This window comes from Notothenia rossii (genome assembly GCF_949606895.1).
Source record: "Notothenia rossii genome assembly, chromosome: 12".
In the NCBI taxonomy this organism is placed as follows: Eukaryota; Metazoa; Chordata; class Actinopteri; order Perciformes; family Nototheniidae; genus Notothenia; species Notothenia rossii.
Window position 1 is genome coordinate 5,369,720 of NC_136911.1, and position 19,295 is coordinate 5,389,014.

At 42.1% G+C, this 19,295-nt stretch overlaps 1 protein-coding gene across 1 annotated transcript in view; it reads right to left on the reverse strand.

The window, feature by feature from the left end:
• Positions 1-1,080: 1,080 nt before the first annotated feature.
• Positions 1,081-19,295, reverse strand: part of LOC307025986 (uncharacterized protein) — an 86,540-nt gene continuing 68,325 nt past the window's right edge. Inside the window, exon 7 of the mRNA XM_079661026.1 lies at positions 1,081-1,200. The gene's annotated coding sequence lies outside the window, so the exon portion shown is untranslated. The remainder of the gene's footprint in view (positions 1,201-19,295) is intronic.

A 19,295-nucleotide genomic window follows, 5' to 3' on the forward strand; every position in this document is an offset into this window, starting at 1 on the left:
AGGAAACCACATGGATGTAAAGATCTGAATCAGGTGTCCGGCTGTGAGGGCCCCTAACACTCACAGCTCCAACGGAGGAAGGACTAATGTCCATTTTAACATTGCTATCATTTGTTTTTTTGCGGTCTACCTACTAGCTTTGTCCGTTTTCTTCTTTTTCCATAACCTTTTTTTACCTCGTTGGAAAGGAGGAACGGACAACTCCTCACCCCTACAGGCCTCATCCATCCCAGCTTACAGACGACTTTTATGGCAGTGTGACATGGGAATTTCTAAATCGTACTGCATTCTCCCCTAGCAGAGGGCCATAGCATCCAAGCGCTGCGACAGAGTCTGAAACGCATTGTTTTGCTCTGACACACGGTTAGTAATTCAGTCCAGATAGCTCCTGTCAAAGCAGGTTTGCTGCGTAATTACCTGAAGTGCTCTAGTTCGATCAGATTCGTTCGCTAAAGGTCAAAGCATCAGTGTTCTCCAGCTCCAAAGGGAACTGTGGTCAGGGTAGTTTTAATTTGAGTAAACAACGTAATCTTTCAAGCTTTTTCAGAATCTATCTTTTAGTTATTTTTCTTATTTTGATTTGAAGTTTTTTCATGTTGTTCCATAAATGTGTCTGTCATGCTTGAAGAAAAATGTTCCAGAGAAAGACACTAACCTGAAGCCATTATCAGATCTCGCAAGTGGAACACTGCACCGTAATAAATAACCAATGCTGACACGCTAAAAGCCTCTGTAGATCCGTCATATTCAAACATTTCATCAGACAATGGCATCGGTACATGATGACACAGCTTAGGTCAAACCATTCCAGACCTGGTAACTCTATCTCTTATTTTCTCTCCCCACAGAGCTCCTTAACTGGATTTACTGCAATGTGATACAGGAGCAGTGTGGAGATGGTGGCTTGTGCTATGTGTGTGTCTTCATGTGTACAGGCCCATACGTTGGCATGAGTGTAGACACTGCAGACACACAAGTGTGTAAGAGATCAGATGTTTGCCTGGTCCATCTCTGGGACGGCGGAGAAGCAGAGGACGCTGGGATATGCCCGGCCCGAGGGGATCCTCTTGTGTGCTGAATGGAATTGAGGAATGCCACCATAGACAAACACGCTGCGAGCTATGAAACAACCGCCGTACAACTGAAATCAACACTGTGCGTCCCTGCTATCCAACACAAAAGGGAAGTCAATCCAAGAAACTAAAGGAGGGGGAAAGAGAGGGAAAGAAAAGAAAAACAAACATTACAAGGGTGCCTCTGTATAGCCCAGAGGAGTTTCAATGTAATGTCACAGCAATGCTTAATATGGAGCGCAGCATGTAATGAGTTGATATAATAATAACACATGCATTTCTGTTTTCTTTCTGATTTTGTTTAACAAGATCTACACTGACAAGACATGTGTAGTCAAGACCATATCACTACTATAGGAACTTCAGGAATATTTTTTCCACATGGTGGTAAAGATGCAAAATGTTACTGATATTTGCTTACTCGTCTCTGACACCTAAGCTAATTGAAATGACATGTATTTTTATAGTATACAATAGAAAAGTCTAGAGGGCATGCAAAGTTGTGTTGTACAATCCATAAGCTCCACCTACAGAGAGGAAGTGTTGTGTGTCCATCCTCACAATGTTCTTTACTGTATGTATGATGAGCAAATACTGTATAAATATACGGCATTTATATTCATTTACAAGTTTTACAAGTGGTTTGGATAAAACTATCTCCTAATCAAAAAATGAATCCAGTAAATGGGTTATTATGTTATCCTTGGAAAAGCCGATTTCAAGAACAGCAGTTTGAGTTTCACAAGGTTGGCCAATTTCCAACGGCCTATCATAAACATCTTCTATATACTCAATGTATTCCTTAAGGTCTATTATAACATGCAATATTTGCAGGCATAATTCAAACCCTAATCGTGCTGAAGGCAAAATCATTCCTGACGGACGGTTAGTATATATCACGTTTCTAGTCTTTTAGGCCAAAGCAATACAAGAACTGTTGCGGGAGTTGCCCCATTCTTCTAAATATGGCTTCTGGACTTGTTGCATATATAGAAAAAAAAGACATACGATAATAAAAGTGTTGGATCTCTCTGATTTGAGATCTTCTTCCATGATGTTTGCTTTGGGTAGAGCACCCACAATTCAAAAAAGCTTCCTTCTCAGCGAGGGGTTTATGAGGTGATGGAGGTTTTTTCTATTCCTCATTCAGCCACGTAGCATTAACATACCCGTGTGGATCTGCAACATTGGCTAACAATTGTCACTCGTGTACTTTCTAATAATTTGGGCAGGCTCGGCGGGATATTAAGCAGGCTTACGGGCATGTGAGACGAAACGATTTTAACTCGTGTTGTGGTAGAAGGCGTGCATGTGTGCGGCAATGTAATTGATTTATTTATTTGATGACAAGGATGCAAAGCAAGTGTGAGATTTGCTACTGTAATGCGGCTCTGGAGAGAGATACAGGGAGCTATTGTGCCACGGAGGTGGGGGAAGGTAGCTTCTCGTATGTGGAGGGCCCTCGCAATCCTTCCAAACCTTCCAAGAACGTTGATAAGCAGATCCCTGAAATGAAATCTTCCCCAGCACCCGGCTGGATGTGCCCCTAATCGTTTTATTTACAGTCACTATAAAAGACGCCTCCCTTTTAATGGCGTAGTGAAATAATAGGCAGCCGAGGAACAATCGGTACAGTCCTAAGCGCATTCCCCCCTTCCATTTTCACATTAGGCTAATCGAGGCGAGGGGAAGGATATAAAGACATCAGTTGGATGAAATGAGTGTAATTGGAGAATAATGTAGTTAGTTTGCTCTAATCTTCTGCATAATATTAAAATGTTCTCAATGCACCCCAGCTGCAAGCAATCACCCCGCTCTGAGGGGAAACCTGGGCGACGATGTTTGGAGTAAGGAAGGATTGCACCAGATTGAGGAAGAGATATGAGCAGGAACAGGAAAGCGGAAGAAACAACTGGGAGCTTGGATGTGAAGTCCAAGAAACTGTCTGTGAAGGCCTCCACCTGGATAAACTGTGCCTCGCTCTATCTTTCTCCTGTCATGGAAAAGCAATCCTTGCACCCTGCTGACGGCTGGCTAATTTGTACTGGGGGCTTGTTGGTTGCCAAGACTGGTTATGGTGTTGTGGAAATCAGGAACAGTAGGGACCAAAGCTGTCAGCATGGGTTTCAGAGGTTCATTTTCCCCATGCTGAGGACAGCCTGACTGTTTTTTCGCTGCCAAAAGCTTACAGTGAAACCAAAGTGTCCTGATGCATTTTCAGAGCAAACAAGTTCTCTCTGTGCTGGGGTTGAAGGATTTGCTTTGTGTACACGGAGAACGATTATTTGAAATGATTAAGGATTTCTCATTGAGGTGTGAAAACATCTCCGGCTACGTCTAATAAATGTTGTGCAGCTTTAATGGCCTTGAGATTGGAAAGTGAGAGGTCATCAGTCACTCGGTTCAATAAAGTCCCTTATACCTCTTTAGTTTTAAGAAATGACTGTTGCCTCAAACGCCTGCAAGCTCAAAGCCAAAGAGGCTAAATGAAGTTTTGATCATCCCTCTCTATACAATTAGGACTGTAAGGAAGTTTTAGTGTGAGCAGTCGCAGCAGTAGCCTCACTGTGGAATTAAGGGTGAGGTTTATTAGTCCCCCTTTGGCTTAGCCTTGTCTGTGATTTCAAGGCAGAGAAAAATAAATTTGCTCTGAGGCGTCTCTTTAACTGGTGTTATTGTGCAAGAAAATTGTCATTAGACAGTGGAACAAATAACCTCGAAACGTCATGGGTGTCTTCGCTGGGGATCTAACACAACAACAAAGAATTAATCAAATTAAAAGAAAGCCTTGTTATGCGATTTCAATTTAATTTCCAAGCCCTCTATTTAGTGTTTGACAAAACCTTAAAAAAAGGGGCAAGTCACAGTTTAGGGGCTCAGTGACAGTTTTATATTAGTGAAGAATTATCAATCCTTTAAGCTAATTTGGATAAGTTGGGGAAGCCATAAAGTGGGCTATGAAAATGGAGTAGCCTATTTGTTAAGCTCCCACCCCCTTCCACACTCTTTTTTTATGCCACTGGGGCACTAATGCACTTTTGTTTCCCCTTGTTGATCATCTGCCATTTAAGGCACATTAAATCCCGCAAATTAATATAAATCTATAAAAGCTATTAGTGGTTTCCGGCGCCCACACATACCTGCCAATGAAGCTTTGAGTAGTTCCTAAATAATAATAACCACACATACGTAAATCCCTCTCATTGACTCTTAAATGTAAACGCACTATGCTGCCTGTTTTACAGTTTTATTTTTGACATACTGTAACTTTTAAAACTCCCAAATTCCCTTTGTCTCCATTTCCATGTTCTTCTGAGACCTTTCTGTGTCTCCTCTACACTTCCTCCCAAATCCTCTCCTCTGTTCCTCATAGCCAAGCATTTTAGGCAAGTGCCATATGCCCTGATTAAAGCTAGCGGCAGGCCAAGGAGCACAGGGAGGCTGTTTTGTCATTAGCCCCTCGCGCGGCTGAGGTGGAAACTCATTTAGCCCCATGCTGGACCTTCATTATGATAGACTTGTATCAGATGGCATCTCTGGCTGGGATCTCTGGCTCCTGGCTAACGGATGGGGAGATGCTGTGGCTTCGGCCCCTCTCCAGCCCCAGCAGGGAAAGAGAAAGGGCTTTAAATGGGGATAGGGCTGGAGGAGAATGGCTACGGCTGGGTAATGGGGAGCGGATGGAGATGGGGTAGCAGGCAGGAATGGCGGAGAGCCGTGCAGGGGGTAAAGGAACAGGTCTAGTCAGAGGTTAAAGGGTATTAGTTCTTGAGGTGGGCATGGAAAAGTATGCAAAGTAGAGAAAGAGGAAGCAAATACTAGGAGATGTATTTGTTTTGTTGCTGTTTTTAGGCATCTACAGTTACAGTGTATTGTCGTTTTGTTACAGTAAGGAAATTATTTGTTGTTGGGAAATTGAAATGAAGCTGAGTTTACAGTATATGCCAGAAACACACATCAGAGTGCCTGCAAGGTGATGTCACTTTTTAACTTCCAAATTAACCATTCTCACTATTTTATGGTCTATCAGTAACAGATAAAGTAGCTCTGAATAACTAAAGCTTGTACTGTATCTGATGGGACACCAAGAAGTTCAAACCGAAAATAGATTTTTTTTTTACCCTAACCCTAACTCCAACCCTAACCCAAACTAAAATGCATTGAATTTGGAAAATATCTCAAAGGAATGTCTTAAAATGTGAAACTGTGTTGTTATATGAGAATGTCAAATTTAGACGAGGCCAAAAAAAACCTTCTGTGGTTAGGTCCATAGACTTTATAGACTTCATTACTTCTATACAGTCCTTTATGATGGAACGGGAAAAGCCCGGAGGACAGATTTGTCTTTGGGGGGTCTGAAGAGGCTAACACTGGGCCTGACACAGAGGAATAGGAGAAGATGGGGCTGGAGGGAGCGGAGGCTGAGGCTGAGTGCAGGGAATAGATACAGGCCTGAGGGTCCTGGGTCAGGGTTGCTAACACGGCTTGGTGTGAAGACAGCGAGGTATGGGGCGGGAAGCTCAGAAGAAGACAGCGAGGCCTGGAGGAAGAGTCAGTTGATGGGGCTCTGGACTTGAAATGGGGCCGTGGAAGGATCTGGGTCTCGCTCAGCCTGGTGCCTCCCTGGCAGATGCTGCAGCAGACTGGATGAGGGGACCACCACTGACAGACTGCTGGCGGGTAGAGCTGTGTGTTCCTGGTAGACCGAAACCACCTCTCTGTCTGGCTGTCTCTCCCTGCCTTAGTCTCTGTGAGTCCCCCTCCTCCTCCTCCCTCTATCTATCTGTTCTCTGTCTCCACTTCTTCCTCCTTTTCATTGTAGCAGCCACCATCCCTGCTTACAGCTGCACCTCCTACACACAAATCCACACAGCAAAAATACGCCTGCTGCTGACACACATAAAAAAACCTTGCGTTCATGGAGTACAAAAAATTATCAGCTTCAAATGTTCCAAAGCAAATGGCTGAAACAAATTTCTCCCTATTTGCTGACGGTTGTGCTACCTCCTGTAATAAAAAGTCAATGAACCAAGGGCAGTCAATATATTCCAATAACAAAGACCGAGAGATTTGTCATTTTCCCACTCTCTGCCTTTTTTTGATGAAAACATGTCTTTAGCAGGAGAAGGATGGGGGGTGATGAGAATACAGTCTCTTAAAAAAAAAAAGAGAAATCTAGGGGAAAAAAATTCCCGCAACCTGAAGAGAAGGCATCTGACTGTGACAAACCAAATACGCTCTGTAATAGAATTTTCCGTCTCTGCAAAACTGATAAGGAAGAGAAAACATAACAACAGCGAGTGGCACATATCTGAAGGAGGTGATTTCAAAGAACAACACCAAGGCACTCCAGATGCCTCCTCTCGCTGAGTTCTTACATAAATATGCCGTTAAGCAATCTGATGTATTATTATTACCTGAAAACATGCTATGAGCCCGGGTAAGCAGCATATGAGCCAAGTGCCTAAGCTCCCCAAAGGAGATTGTCTCGACACCACATATCAGCTCGTGCTATTGGATTCCCTGACTTTTAACTGGGTTAACCCACTTCCTGGTGAATACAAATTCAATTTTAACTGCCGCAGTTTTTTATTTGCCATCCGTGCCCCCACCCTTTTCCTTTTTTTCACTTGCCTTGCTCTCAATAGACTGGAATAACCACGTAGAAACAATTTTCCTCTATTGAGTATACACAAGCTATAAAATTAAAATGAAGTGCTATTACATGTGTGCAAAGAGGAGAGGGGGGACTGGAAGTCTCCTCAGCAAGATAGAATGATCCCTCTAGTTTGTTTTATTCTCTCCATCTATCTACCTCTGCCCATAGCTCTCTCCCCCCCGCCCCTCTTCCTGCCAACCGTGGTGGTAAATGTTGGTAATCCCTGTTTCTGGTGGATCGGCCATTTGTAATACATACTCACCTTGAACACAGTGTAACAAATACAGTTCTTGAGGGGATTTAACAAATACAGTTCTCAAGATTCACTTCATGATGATACTGAAAATATTGCCTTTTATTATATTGCAAAACGCAGAGCAAGTTATCCGACTCAAATGGAACCTTATAATAATTCTTATTAATAATTATGATCAATAAAGTTGACATCTTCACATTTTTAACTGGCTTTTCATAGTTGGCATAAATCCTCGTGTCTCAAAAGATAATTTGCTTTGTGGTCTTGTTTGCCCAAATGTGATTAGAATAAACTCTATGATTCATTGTATCAATAAATATATGTATAAACTATCATGTAGGCATTTGTATATTTCCAACATGATTAAAAGATGAGGAACACATGCATAATGACGAAGTAGAAATGTGACTATAATAGAAATACATGTAGTTTAAAACCTTTAAGAATATATGTAAAGGGCCCTAAGGTCCTCACAGGCACCTTATAAACACTCTTCTAGTCCCTAGAAGGTCCTTGAAGCAACCTATTAGTTTCCAACAGTGCAGGTCTCTCTTCCAGGGCCTGTTTGACTGTCTTCTCAATGGGCTAATGGCTTTCCTCAAGCAGAGGGAGGGAGAGCAGGGCCTAAACAAAGCCAGATGAGGGAGTCAGGAAGCCTTTCAGGACTTCATTAGGTCTTCTCTCTGAGAGGGGAGGTTAAGAGCCCAGCAAGCTGGTACTGTTTAGCTGCTTAACGTCAACAGGAATGCTCACGCAGCTGCCCCACCGACATGCACACACAGGACACGGCCATGTGGAGCAAACACACACGTGCAGATGTGTGCGCTGAAAACATACTACATGCACACATGCACAGACCCCATGTAGCCCCTGGTTCAGACAACACACGGCACTAAACACTGGCTGGTTAGCATGAGAAAGAGGCCACACAGGGACTGCAGTCCTCTTGGTACAATGATCACACTGCTGCTACAAGCACCAAACATATATGCACACATTGTATGGCATTTAGACCTTTCTACCTTTTTTTAAATACAATTAGATACATATTTATTTTATTTATTGACTTTATCCATGCAGGAAAGGTTCTGTACAAATTAAGTTATCGTGATTATTATATTATAATACATAATAACGATGGTTAATCAAGATATCCCTTCACTTTAATCTTTATTAGTATTATAAGAATTTTTTACTGAAAATGTCCCACTTCACTAAAACAGTACAAGATGAGGATTCTACTTTAATGCTTAGAAATCAGCACATGTTGTATCTATTCACACACAAAAACACACAACGGCAAAATACACATATCTAATACTGTAGGTTGTCCAAACATTTGACCCAAATACAATTTAGGCATTTTTGGGAATAAACCGTGTGTGTGTCCGTGTTTGTGTGTGTCTGCTTTCACAGGTATTGTGTTGCAACTGGTCGCCTGCCCCTGAAACACTAAGCATGCTACCAACCCCTGGCTAGTGGTTGTGAAAGGAGAAAGCGGAGAAAGGGGCAGATGATTAGAGGGATATCATAGCTTTAGACACGTGTAGCTGAGACTTGATGAGTAAGGTACAGAGACGGGTATCTGTGTGTGTGATTGTGTGTGTGTGAAGGAGAGGAGGGGTGAAAGAGAAGCTGATGAATATCAAATGAACAGAGAAGAGGTCTGTAAGTGGAGCCGTGCATGTTTTCGCCTGCTTTGTGTGTGTCTGTATGTGTGTGCGTGCGCTTGTGTGTAAGGGCAGGGGGTGGGGGTGTTTTGTTGTTCTCTTGGAGTGAATAGAATGGGTGTTGATGATAGTGTGTGTAAGGGAAGGAAAAAAGGTGTGTGTGTGTGTGTAGTTGTGTGTGTGAGTGCTGTGTTCAAGCACCACCTAGTGCTCGAGCGTGGCACCTCACCTGTGAAGTAAAACACCTCGAGTCAGGAGTAAGAGCTTCAAACGTGATTTTTTTTTTTATTGATAAGCATGTATATGTTTAATATGTTGGTCCTATTTAATAAGAAATGTGCACAAAAATGTATACTTTGATTATTACATTGAAACAAAGGATATTATAATAGTTATATGAATAATATCTCCAAATGTAAAGTACACCTGTCAGCATAATGATGCAACTGAACAGATAACACAAGTAAAATACCAAATATTTAATTGAGATATTAGTTTTTATAATGTTAGAAAACAATGATTTAATGTCATTATAATGCTATAGCAAGCGTATTAAGTCCCATGCAGAGGAGTTTTACAGAAATGTCTCCGACATAGCACCTTCTGTGAGATTTAGAGGCTATTGTGAGATGGAGATAATGTCACAGTCGATTCCTCACTCATCTGACAATCACCACCAGCCAGCAGATAAGAGGCAGGAGGACAGCCCGGGATAATTATGGCACACATGGCTTAGCAAACTTTCCCCCCTATTTCCCCGCTCATTTCAATGTGCCCTTGAATACAGTACACTGTCAACACACATCCATCGCAGTCGGCTTACTCTAACTTAGCACCGCAGCCCCATCAAGCCCCTTCCAAACAGGCTGGTGACAGTGATGTGAAGCTGTCGTGCTGGATCAAGGTAATTCAGTCTGAGCCCCCGCCGCACCCCACTCCCCCCCCCCCCCCCCCCGTTGTCAGTCGAGCACGCCGTGACCCTCGGGCCTTCAGATTCGGCTCCCCAGACCTGCTTATTTTTATCACAACAATGAAAATTAGCATGATGCTGAACGCCTATGCACACTGCACGCCTCCGAGGCTGTTTGCGTGTGTACTTATGTGATCAGGCTGTGTGTGTGTGTGTGTGTGTGTGTGTGTGTGTGTGTGTGTGTGTGTGTGTGTGTGTGTGTGTGTGTGTGTGTGTGTGTGTGTGTGTGTGTGTGTGTGTGTGTGTGTGTGTGTGTGTGTGTGTGTGTGTGTGTGGGGGCTGGAGTGACAGTGTCACCTTCTTATCACAGGGCCAATGTTGTGTAGACAGGGAGATTTAGCTGAGCGATTGAGGGGGCTCCGTGGTTCCTCTACAGTGCGCTCTGACAGGTATACCCAATACAAGGATTATCAAAATAAAAGATTCCATAACACTGTCAGAATGAGCGAAGTGTCCCATGGCGGTTTCTGCAGAATAAATGTCAAATGTACTGATCAGACAGTTGCTTTGTGCTTTATTTCACTTGGTTTTAATGTGAAAATGACTTCTTTTCACATCCAGATATGCATCATGGACTGGGTTTGTTTTGGTGTGCATGTGAAAAAGTTTGAATCCACAGTTTTATTTTAACCTTTACCAAAGAAAACTTATGTTTAATTTTAATTTAAAAGGAGAGAATTTCCTATTTGTATTGCTTCTTGGTTTTTTAATTATCCGTTAGTTATGTTCATCATAGGAACAAAATGCAACCCAACAATTAAGCCTATTAGAATTTAAAATAACCTCATTTTTTTTTTTTTTTCTGTTTTACAATTCTCAATTTCCTCAATTAACTGAGAAATGTTTTTCTAACTCAATACACACTGTGTTTAACCTGGCTTCTACTTTTAAATCATACTAATGTTGTACGATTCTTACATTTACTGAAACAGAATTTAATTCTAAATGTTACATAACTTTAGTTTTTGCTGTTTGTTTGCATGTCACAAAAATAACACACAGATTGGGCCTTTTGCATGACTGTAAGGACACTGAGTGACACAGTTATAAACATTTTGTCTTAGTAAGAGCAGAACAAACTTCCCTTCTCAGTCTGTCTGTGTGGATGGAGCTGAGACAGATGTTTAACGCTTCGCTTGCCTGCACACACACCACATTGGCCTTGCACACACACACACACACACACACACCACACTGGCCCTGCACACAGATGTGCATGAGCTCATAGAAGCATGCTCTATAACTCTCATTCCACGGTCTACACACACACACACACACACACACACACACACACACACACACACACACACACACACACACACACACACACACACACACACACACACACACACACACACACACACACACACACACACACACACACACACACACACACACACACACACACACACACACACACACACACACACACACACACACACACACACACACACACACACACACACTCACTCACTCCAGTGAAAGCAGTGTGACTGACAGCAGTGATGGAGGTGAAGATAAGTCTGATTAATTGGGAGGATAGATGGCAGTGGGAGGCTACACAGAGGCTACGCTGCAGTGCTTCAGAAATGCCTCTGTGGCATCGCGTGCCACCACTCAAATGATTTGTCAACAATGCTGAAGGACATTTATTGACTGCACCCATGGTCTCCATTTTGCAAAGCGGTATTTTGTCATAACTGAAAAATGGCCCTCCTGAATCAACTCTGACACTCAGCTCTGAAGCGGTTTTTTCTTTTCCTTATGCTGTCCCTGGTGTAATGTAAGAGAAGAGTATGATGGTTCAGAGCATCAGGCTGCAAAAGGTCAATGCAACAGACTGTCGAAAAGATAACGAAAGACACATGTGCCTTTTCCTCATAATACATGGAAACAATGTCTCAAATGAGTCCTCTGCCCTCCTATTCGTCTGTCTCCACAGGATCCTGGGATAGAAGTGGACATTAATGCCAAAATCCAAAGAGACCTCTGACAACCTGGTGAGTCTCAATCAGACCAGTTACAGAAGGCTAGAGTTATGTAAGGGGTTACACTGAGCCACAAGTTCAACAAAGATTTGAACAGAAAACATTGGTAAAGTTGATGCGCTGTATTAATTGTAAAATCTAAGAATTGTTTCTATGAAGTCAGGATTTTTCACAGAAAGCATAGGATTAGGGTTAGCAAGATCATTTCACAAAAGTAGAATTTTTGGCTAAATTTAGAACTGACATAAGCTTCTTTTTTTTTCAAAACCAAATGAAAAAAATAGATTTCTAAAGTTTAATTGAGAAATATTGCAATTTTGAGTGTGGATGGCTTGGGGAGCCAACATTGCCATTGGTCAAGTCCATTCAAGACTAATGTTTAACTTGATTTTCTTCTAAAATAAATGTTCTAAATCTATTATTATTATTTTCCCTGTGAATGTTTGTGTATTACATTTTAAAAAAGGTGAAGGTGAAAAAAAATTCAGAACAGATCTTTACATTATGTCTCTTTATGCTTTCCAGCATAGGGTATAGGGTATGCTCTGTATTGAATAGCTTCAAAGACATACCATGATTGATGAAAAAGACACAAACATATACAGCCAAGAAGAAGATATGTAGACCCCAAGCAACACCTCCATATATAATCATTAAAGAGATTTAGTCAAATGCTACTTGGTTTTGGCTGAGATGATTACATACACTTTAACGTCAAACTGCTCCCAGTGTTTTAAAATGCTATCGTGTACTTTATGATCCCTCGTCATTATCAGCCCTATCGATTCCGGATCTTGTTAATGTAAAAAACTTCCTCACATATGTTCAACAAACACAATCCAGTTGTGTGGTTTCCCAATGAGAGCTCTCAGTCAAAACTGCAGGTAGAAAGACAGATATGGCAGAGCAGTGGAGATCCATTCAAATATGATTATAACTGAATTAATAGACATTGACGTTTGTGTTTGTTCCAATGTGGGGAACAGCCCAGCGTTTCCTGCCAATGGGCCCATGGATGACACTAATACCTTGTAATCAAAGGAAATGTGTATAGCTCCACAACCCTTACATTCAGATTTTGTCTCCCTCGTTTTCTTACTTCACTCTTGTTTGTTTCGGCGTAATGCAGATCAGTTCTGGGTTTATTTTCTACCCTCAAAGCTGAATCTTTTTATTTGATTTGCGGTAAGAAAAAAAATCATCCCGGTGAAATTACATCCATATGGCAGAGGCTCTGAGCTCGTATGTAGCTTGGTTGGCATTGACAACAGCCAATGACAAAACATGGTGGAGGGACAACTGAGGAGTTGTTTCCAAAACACTGAGCTTCTATTTTAGGTAATAATTATTTAAATGAAAGCCATTACTCATTATGCTTAAAATATAGAGACATTTTGGAAAAGCTAATAGTTCAAATGGTTTGTCACAGGTGTTAAGGGAGGCAGTTAAAAGCAAAATTAGAAAGTGTGGACATTGTAAATGGCACTTGAGTGATGCAATGAAATAACCCCTCAAGGCCTTGCATGTTGAATACAAAATGTTTTATTTGAATTGATGAAAAACATATATGAATAAAGTTGTTTTTGAATATCGATATTTATTTTGGTCATTGCAAAGTTGCTCTCCCTCCCACTTGATTATTCATTGTGTCTTCTTCACCCCAGGATGTGGTTGACATGCCATGAAGGGATCTAGATGCGCTCTCATATCTATCACTGAGCGACTTTTCTTCCTTTTGCTTCTCTAATTCCTGTGAAGACAGTTCACCCTGAGGAGAAAGGCGGCTACGTTTTCACCTCTTCCCAAAGCAGAGCGGGAATTAAGCAGTTGAAAGGTTGTGCGGTAAGTCAACATCAGCTTTACGGCTTACCTCAGTGATTGAGCCCTGTAATTATACGACGCAACTCTGATCTCGTATTGGTGGAATCCTTGTCTTTCTTTATCCTTTAACTTCGACAAAATCAACCTCTGAAGTAACTTGTATCTAACTGCTGATTTGGTATTGGGTCAGATAGGTAATAAAACACAGTACAGTTTTTAAGTCTTTGTTTTTAAGTCTTGTATTACTGTGTGATCTTCTTTGTTGCTTGGTTTTAATTATGCTCTGTAAGGTGTCCTTGAGAGCTTTGAAAGGCGCCCATAAATAAAATGCATTATTATTATTATTATTATGACTACTGTCTCTGTCTGCTTTCAACGTTGTGTTTTTGTTACTTCAGCTTATATATACCAAATAATTATCACTGTTTCGCATTTAATTACACAGAAATGCCTTGAGGGTAATCTCAAATATGATATCTGTAGAGGAAAAGCTTAAAACTCACAGCCTTAATGGGGCCATTTTCCAAACTAAAGCCTCTATAATTGAAATGTAAGTGGCTTTACCTCATGACAATCCAGGGTAACTATACATCCTCCTAATCCTTGAGAAAACAATCTTTGTCTCTACTATTGCTAATATTTACTATTAATCTTAGAACCGGGACATCATGCCCCCCACTGACTCTAATCCACAATAAATCAAGGTATGTCCTGTTGACCAAGTCAGGAAATAAAAAGGTCTGTGTCCATCTGGATTTAATAAAAACACAATTGTCTTGCTTAGACACATAGTAGGAAGACATAAACAAGTCTGTTCATACAAAAAAAAAATGTTTTGATCAAGACGAAGGGACGTGGGATATTCTTACAGCTCACTGTTTACGGTAAAATTAAATATGATATGCTATATTTGTTTATCCAGACACTGTATAGCTATATTCTTTTGTTTCTACAATACACGCAGCTTCATCCAAAATCCAACAGGATCAAAAACCCAGCATTAAATGGGTGAAAGTGTTTTTCTGCTGTGGCATTATTGAACTGAAGCCACAACATGACAGTGTGCAGTCAATCGACAGCCAGTCATTGTCTGTCGGAGACTCCTGCTTGTACTCCATTACCTTCTTGCCGTTGAACATAGCTCATTAAATCTCACTTTTCCATACCACTTGTCCCGGTAAATAAAGTTGTTGTTCCTGCCTTCATGATTTATTCTCTCCCTCGTTCTCACGCACCACGCAGTGTTTCGGAAGTAATTGAAAATGTGATCCATGAAGTCACAATTGCAATTTAACTCAAAGCCTACCCATGTTGGCGCTTCCACTCGTAACAGGTCAAAGAATGAAATTAATTTTTAAAAAGGCGACCCATGAAATTGCGCTGTGATAGATGGGCTGTAAAAGCAATATTTTAACACATTTATGGCTATATATTTTCCATCCCCTTTGACGTGGAAACACCGCTTCTCTGTGGTGAAAGATAGAGTGGTATATGAGTTCATTTGGAGAATAAGAGGAAGTGTATTATCAGGGTAAAGTCACTCTTCACTAATGTAAGCAATTTGCTCAATACAATGGCAATAAAGAGTTCAAATGTTATGTTTGTTCTAAAAAATACTACAAAGCTATAAACTTAAATTATAGATTTCCCACAAGTTGGGTACATTATATTAAAAAGTATCCGGACTATCTGAATACTAATGTTCAAATGAAGACTATACAGTATGCCATTTAAATGTAAGCAGGTCCAAGCAAGTGGAAATACAGCATTTTTTCCTCTGTGTCATTTGGGATTAAGAAGGCCCAAGTATGTCAGTACGTAAGCATGACATACACTATCTTAGAATAGCAGTGTACAACTGAGACCATTTCAACCTCTTGAGTTCAAAGCTCTTGCCAAAAGAAAGCTCTCCGAAGCAGCGTTCCTATTCTTGGAAACATTTTTGCATGCAGGCCCTGGCTGGTACAGTAAAGCCAGAGCCAAACTGCAGATCTCTCCAAGGTCCCTCACCAACTGTCACCTCCACCCCTCGTAGAGGAGGCGAGGGCGATGTGGAGGATTCTGGAGAAACACGAGGTGCTGAAGGGGCAGCTGCCTTCGCTTCGGTCCGAGTCCTCTGACCCAATTTCCAACCTCTCCAACCTCCCGCGAATTCCCTTCCTCCATCTCCTCTCCCGCTTTCTTGCTCAAGATTAATGGTCTGAACCCAAACCTGCTGGCAAACTGGAGGTAAGGAAGATGTCGGAGGTAAGGCTTGACAGAAGTTTGGAGTGCAGGATAGGAGTGCTGTGTGGTTGTGTATAACCACTCAAACAAATATGGCAAGTCCGTTGGGAGTGTCCTTACGGTGAAGACATCTTGTTGCAGGAGCTAGCGAGCGTTAGCTCATATTTCACTCTCTCTGAGCTGCCGAGTTCGCTGTCTTTCACTCTTTCTGTGTCTCTGCCTTCAGGGGTAAAAGGCAAATTTTCCAAGGCCTGAAAGTATGTGAGAAGACTTGGTTGGACATAAGTTCAAGATGTCGTAAGGGAGAAGTTGTGTTTCGACACGAAGTCTTGTTTGTGCTCATCAGTTTCCTGTCAAGAAGCCGTTTGAAGTTGTATTTGGGTGATGTCCTCGGGCATTGTGTTTGTGTTAGCTTCCATATGGATTAGCTTCATATAACGCGGACGATTTCTTGGAAGACGCTGCAAACACGATTATATATATTCGTATGTGCAGGGTCAAATGTGCCCTCAATGGGATTCGAATTAATGACAAGGTCCAAGAGGTATTCGTCAATGTAATGACTCCAGGGGGGGGAAAGTTTTCTAACAGAGCAGAATGTTTCTGAAATCACCACCATACCTCCACCTGCATAATTGATAGAGTCCTCATGATTAAGCTAATGAGGCTCAGAGCTTAAGCCCTATCCAACAGCCCCTAATTACAAATATGTAATATCCCCCCTCCGCTTCAATTAGCATTAGAACAGAAGGTTAAGAATCATTCAATATTCATGCGGACGGTGAACTTCAAGGTTAAGGAGACTGGTCATTTAACCTCAGCTTTAAAATAAAAGTAATTTCCCTTAATTGTCTCTGATGAGACCACTAACTATATAGCTGTGGGAGGTCTTTCATCAACTTTTACGCATGCAAAAGTGAAATATTATTGTTTTATTACCTTGTTCTACCTTTTCTGTTCGGGGGGGGGGGGCTGACTCTTGTTAAAGTCCCTTAGGTATAAGTGAAACACGCCAACTTTAAGATTCATTTAAGGGTTTTGTTTTGAGGTGCCATGCGTTTGCTTGGACTTCTTGGTAATCTATCGCTTCACATACTTTTCTTTTGGAATACCTGAGCCACACAGGTGTGTGACGTAAGGTAGCCGAGCTGTCAGACTTGTGGAGAGATGGTTTCTGATTGACACCGCTGGAGGCGATAAGCATAATGGAGCATCATGGGAAAACTCTCTGCAGACTTGTAAGGACCGTTTTTCGTATGTGATGAAGGCTCGATGAAGAGGGATCAGATAGCAAGTCGGGCATGTGGAAGGATTTTGTGTTTATGCAACATACTACCTTTTATTTAGGTTTTGGATATGGGAGTTGCTTTTGAAGGTTTAGGGTAAATTAAATGAATAAAAAAAGACTATAATCAGTGTAAAGCCATCTAGCTGATGAAGTCTGAGCGTACCCTTTAAGGTATTATTGCAGTCATCCTTTTCATATTAAATTCTGCTCTACAGCAAGGACAGACATTAGAGCTGCATGGAACGGGAGCTTTAACTTTGGTCTCGCTTGAGTTCACTCCTCCAGAATGTGTCTGACCATTGACTGGGGGTTGGACAGGGGACTGCATTGGCCCTGTGTCAGCAGTGGAGACCGCAGAGCAGGGCCTGGGATTCAGAGACTGGGCTGGGAGCCCACAGCCTGGAGGCTGAAGGCCCAGGACTGCAGCCGCTGGCCTCCACCAGCCCAGCACAGCCTCCACCAGCCCCCCCTCCCTGTGGCCTCCCTGCACCTTCACCAGCTGCGCTTTTCTGGCTCCAGCTGCTAGGTGTGTATGCTGCCCGCCCCTTCCATAGCCCCTTCTTTCCCCTCCATCTCTTGCTTTTTTCCTTTTCTGGTTTATCCTCGTCCTCTTATTTTCTCATTCCCTGATTTGTCCTCATCCTCTTTTTGCATCCTCTCATCCTTCCCTCCCTTGCCAGACACAGGGGTTGTAATAGTGCCCAGCAATTACTGAGTTGGCATGTGCTGCATTGTTTACTCACAGTCCTATTCCTACTGGACTTTATTAAAACACCATCTGCCGTCAGCTCTGGAATGGTAGGAGAGGTGGTGGAGGAGGAGATGGAAGAGGAAGGCGATGGGAGAAAAAGCGATGGATTTGGCTTCGGAACGGAACAAGAATGGCTGGACTCACGTGGAGAGCGCGAGCTGCCACGGCGGTCTCTTGTCGGAGGGACATCGGCAGTACATGAAACACGACGGAGCTAAATTAGATTTTCGGTGCAAACAAATGGGAACGAGCTAAGTGAGTGTGAGTTCCAGGAGACAAGGATCCAAGTTTTAAAAACAAATTCTGCCTTGAAAATGTAAAATCTGTACGGCATTTTAAAACCAATAATACGCCACAATCACAATCACCATTTTCATATCCCGATCGACCAGAGAGAGCCTTCATCAGGCCTGTCAATTACACAGAGCGACTCAGGTGTTAAATAGCATGCGGGATAATAACAGCATGACCAGGCCTGTTTATGAACACTCTCATAACCTCTCTCTCACACACACACACGCCATGCTGGGTAATAATGCTGAGGGCCTGCCAATGTAATGACATTCTGATGGTTATTTCATTAGCTGTAATTTGTTATGGGACATGCCATTTCGGACGAGAGCCTGGATTGATTGGTTAGTCATGGAGAGGAGGCGGGCTGGATCCTTGACAAGTTGGATCAATTAGTCAATTATTGTCTTTGTGTTCTCAGTGTTTCAGTGTTATTCCCTTGATACAAACAAAACAAGCCAGATTGGGACGAAAAGTGGTCTTTTTCAACATATTCAGAGAAATGCCAGATTTTGCAGAAAATATTGATTCTCAGGAAGATACACACAAAAAAGAAGGTATAGTCCTTTTTGGATGTGTAAATGGTGTCCCTAAAATAACATATTTGAATATTTGAGGAGCAATATCACATTTTTGGAAAATAACGGATGCAAAAAGCAATTGAAAACGTTGGCGTCCAGTATTGGTGACTACATCTGTTGCTCTTACTAAGGAGGCCCATTACAATAAGCACCAAAGTCTCGTTATGTTTTGTAATTTATATCCAGGCACCGGAGCAATCATTGTCAGGCTATTAAACTAATCACATGCTGACCGTTTAACAGCCAAGGCTGATCCTTCACGCTGTCCATACGGGGTGAAGTCTAGCGGCTTACGCTGGATGTTTACTCGTGCTCCGGAAATGTCTGCGGGGATCAATGAGGTGGAAGACACAAGTGCACTCACACAGATGCACGTGTAAACACAACATACAATTATAAGGTCCTTCTGGATGTGCTGTGGTCAGTCTGCTTCACAGAACGGCCTTATTATAATCGGGTGCATATTCTGCAGGAGAGTTAAGGGCAGCTGGAGTGAGGCTAAGGAGGGCACTTGTTTGGGACGCTGGCTGTACGGTGAACACGGGGCCTCATTTGTACATTGTGCATTGTAAATAAGCCCTGTGTAGCTGCAGATGTTTCCAACAGAGAGAATGTGGTCAGTATGAGAAAAGCTGAAGAATAATGAGAGAGGAATACTGCATCCTTTTGTTGTCCAGGCTTGTGGTGATGCAAGACACAGCTACTGTAGCAGGCTCATAAA